The sequence below is a fragment of the Limulus polyphemus genome, unplaced genomic scaffold, assembly GCF_000517525.1.
Source record: "Limulus polyphemus unplaced genomic scaffold, Limulus_polyphemus-2.1.2 Scaffold1063, whole genome shotgun sequence".
NCBI classification, from domain to species: Eukaryota; Metazoa; Arthropoda; class Merostomata; order Xiphosura; family Limulidae; genus Limulus; species Limulus polyphemus.
The window spans coordinates 153,714-157,929 of NW_013666673.1; the positions used below are offsets into that span (position 1 = coordinate 153,714).

The following is a 4,216-nucleotide window of genomic DNA, read 5'->3' on the forward strand; positions in this document are numbered from 1 at the left end:
TAGAGTGATTTAAAAAAGTTCTTCATCACTTTTATATCATCCTGCCCCAGTATTATAATATTGAGAAAACATGTTACATTTAAATTATAATTTATTAAGCTAAAAAGTCACTTTTTTATCACCTAAGCACATGTAAATTTAACTTAAATTATATTATTTAAGGATCTCAGTTTTTTTTTGTTTTTTTTATTCCTGTAAACTCACCGCAACAACACCTCGCCAACGGAAGGTGTTGTTGCAGTTACTTGTAGCAGGTTGGTTTTTACGGGGTGGAGTTGCTAGCCCAACCCTCCTCCTTTCTCATCCTGGACTTGGGACCAGGCAAAGGCGGAGGTTGGCATTAAACAAAATATAAATGTAATGATGCCCTTTTGTTTCATTTGGTGTTTAAATTTAAACCATTTTCTTTATTTGCACCCTCTTTAATAACGAACGGGATATTATTTTGATGTGTTAATTTTACGCATAGAGCACTAGTTATTATATAGTTTTAGTAGGATTAACTTTTCTTGTATACTCGTAATGACCTAGAAAACACTTGGTTGTATACATTGTGTCTTTAAATAAAACATTTGCCTGATATACATGTATGTAACTAGCAAATATGTTTAGAAAAAAGGAGACTGCGGACAAAGGAGGAGTAAAAATTACCAATAACGTAAACACTTATTAGTGTATCACCAAAGTAGTTATTAGTTGTATTTTTTTAGTTATATCATATCTCAAGAACAATATTTGACGTTTATTTCTAATTTGTGTTTTTGTATAAAATCAATAATAAAAGAAACAGTTCATGTAAATTGTAAACAGATTACATTCTTTATGTAAAATGAATTAATTTCACAGAATTTTAAAGAGCAAATTTTAATCTTTATGGCACAATCTTACTATAAAAGACGTTTTTAAAATAAGGAATAATAGTCCAGTAAAAATTGACACAAAATATGGCCAACCTGGACATTTTCCATAACAACCAAGTTTTGGTCTTAAAACATGGATATGGGTTTCTGAAAGCAGCAAGAAAAATTCACACAAATTCTTACATGGGGAATTTTGTTGTTTTGTTTTACAGGTCAAAGTTAGGCCTATACAATGCAGTTTTTTGTGTGTGAAAAGATTACTATTAAACACTGAATAAATATAGCAATGTTTTTGCACAGACTTTTATTCATAATAATGATTCAATAAATCCACCTAATATAATTGTTTGCATGATTTTATAAGAAAATTGAAACTTCAATACTTTAGAACATTAAGGCTTAGAGACTTTGGGAATGTTAAGGTGAATGTGACAGACATATTTGATATTGACAAAAGCTCCATTCTGTCTCAAATGAAAATAGGCACTTATGATTGTATTTGAGGATAACTATAGTAATTGAATATTATGTTTGAATTCAATAACCACGTATGAATACACAAATATTTAATTAATTAATACAGCGAACATCAAATAAATTTATGAAAAGAGTACTTCAAGACAATACATAGAGACAGTCGCGACTACTGATGGTAATATTAATGCTCAGCTACTACTTGTAACACTACTATTACTACTACTGCTGCTGCATCTGCTATTAATATACTATTATTGCTCTGTTGTTCTTGCTGCTATTACGGCTTTTGCTGTCAGTTACTTGTGTTAATTTTGTTTCTTTTCACTATAGATAAGACATCAACATGTCTTTATATAGTTTTTGGTAGTAAAATTAGTGATGGTGGTGGTAGAACATTAGGTCTGAAGTGATTATTTTCGCTGCTAGAGGAATCACGAAATCTTGGAGATGAGCTTCACTAGAAAGTGCAATCTTCGCCTTCTGAAAAATACCATGTGCATGAAAAGTGCTACAAGGCTTACACGCTTGCAATAAATGTAGAACAAGCTCAACACAGTACTGCTGGACTTGGAAAACATAATTCCTCAACTCCAAAACTAAGGTCTGATGGAAGTATGAGGCAAATCCAGAAGTTACAACTAGCAAATCATTTGCTTCAAATGAGTACATATATAACAAATCAATTATCTTGTTCCACCAAGTCAGGCAGATTGTATGACGGCTGTGCTCTGATTCATCATATTCCATGGCACAAAGCTGGAACAATGGACACTGTGTTTAACTCTTTGGTATCCACTGTAGTACGAATACAGCAAGCGAACGGTATTGGTGATCTTTGATAGCTATGAAGTAGAAACGACAAAAGGACCAGAACAGAAAAAACAGTGGCTACAGCAAATATCATGTCCTGACATGGTGCTCAAAAACAATACCCCAATTCCTGCAGACAAGACATATTCTTATCGAACAAACGTAATAAACAAAACTTCATTACCCCAGTGGCTACAGCAAATATTATGTGTTCCTGCAGACAATGCATCATTTTTATCGAGGAAACGTAACAAACGAAACTTCATTACCCTGTTGGCAATTCACCTTAAGTCAGTTGGGATCAACGTAAATCATGCAGGGCAGGAAGGAGATGCTGACGTGGTGATAGTTCGAATGGCACTTGAACTCATAGAAAACCATGAACAGATAATTATCACAGCAGACGATACACATATTCTAATATTGCTATTTAATCACGCAAAACATTCAGCAGATATATTCCTAAATACAAAGTAACAGTACATTTCAATCAGGATAGCGAAAGAAGTTATCGGGAGAGAATTATGCATATGCTTACATTTTGCTCATGCTAGTTCTGGATACGACACGATTTCACTTTGTATGGAATCGGTAATGTTAAGCATCTCAAAATACGTCAGTCATCACAAAAATGGCGTTCAAAAGTACCCAATTTCAGGGACACATCTTCATCAAACGACTTGCTGCAGAATATCGGTGAGAAATTTATGCACGCTTACTACACGAACAGTGCAAAATTAAAAAATGTTGATGAAATGCGATACTTGATGGTGATATCGCCGATTTTTCCCTATTCAACGCATGCCTCCAACATGCAGGGCAGCCTAATTTCACTCCGTTGTACCTGTAATCACCGACAAAGCTGCAGCACTCGTGGAACTTCTTACAAATGTTAGATGTTCGTGTAAGAGCAGTCAATGACTATGTGTGTCATGTGGGTCTTCCAAGAAGGGTATTGCTTGTAGTATCCACTGCAAGTGTGAAGCACAATGCCGAAACACTTCTAGCAACGTTGATAACAAAAAACTTGACTGATCAATATAGAAGATGTATTATCCGACACTTGTCATGTTCACAGATGTACTTATTAGTATCCGTAATAAACTTAATATGCTGTTTAGCGTTATATTTTGTTGATATATGTCTTTTAGAACATCGGAACATTATCAGCTTTAAAACATCAATAGTTCTATTTTGTTGATATATGTCTTTTAGAACATCGGAACATTATCAGCTTTAAAACATCCGTAGTTCTATTTTGTTGATATATGTCTTTTAGAACATCGGAACATTATCAGCTTTAAAACATCCGTAGTTCTATTTTGTTGATATATGTCTTTTAGAACATCGGAACATTATCAGCTTTAAAACATCCGTAGTTCTATTTTGAGTGTTTTATCATATATTCGGCAAAGGATTAGGGTTTTCAAATGAAAGTTCATCTTGTTTTGAATTCTGGAATTATTATTCTCTCTTCTTACTCGTTGAGGAACATTTTGTTATTGTAAAAGGCTATTCATGTGCATATATTCCAAAACTTAATTATATAACTGACATTTTCAAGGACATCACATCCATATACTTTGACTTGCCCAAAATATTATTTCCCCACGTGTGTGAAATTTTCTCACGTAATACTGACATCATATGGAAGTCCCTAGAACAAAAATTTGGTTGTTATGGAAAATGTCCGGGTCCATTCAATTTCTGCTGGACTATAAAGGCGAGAACAAATTATTTAATTGTAAAGTTGCTGAAACAACAAGTGTACCTGAGAAAAATACTGATAATTAATTCATTATCCTTACAATGTAATAATTACAAAAACTTACTTTCAAAATTTTATAACATCACAATTTATATTGATAATAAAGCATTCCAATTATTTCGTGATTTTCAAAGAACTGAGTGCTCGCAATAATTAATATATAGACAATATCTCACTCTCTCTCTCTCTGTAGGTATATATATACACCTGGAAAAAAGTTAAGCACCCCCGTGTTTTTTTCAAGTGATTCAGATTCGACGTTCTTGTGACTGATTATAAATTACCATTCAATCTAAACGTG

At 33.2% G+C, this 4,216-nt stretch overlaps 1 protein-coding gene across 2 annotated transcripts in view; it reads right to left on the reverse strand.

Moving 5' to 3' along the window:
- Positions 1–292: 292 nt before the first annotated feature.
- Positions 293–4,216, reverse strand: part of LOC106461945 — a 101,144-nt gene continuing 97,220 nt past the window's right edge. For both annotated transcript variants that reach the window (XR_002611115.1, XR_002611112.1), the window contains exon 10: positions 293–3,804. The gene's annotated coding sequence lies outside the window, so the exon portion shown is untranslated. The remainder of the gene's footprint in view (positions 3,805–4,216) is intronic.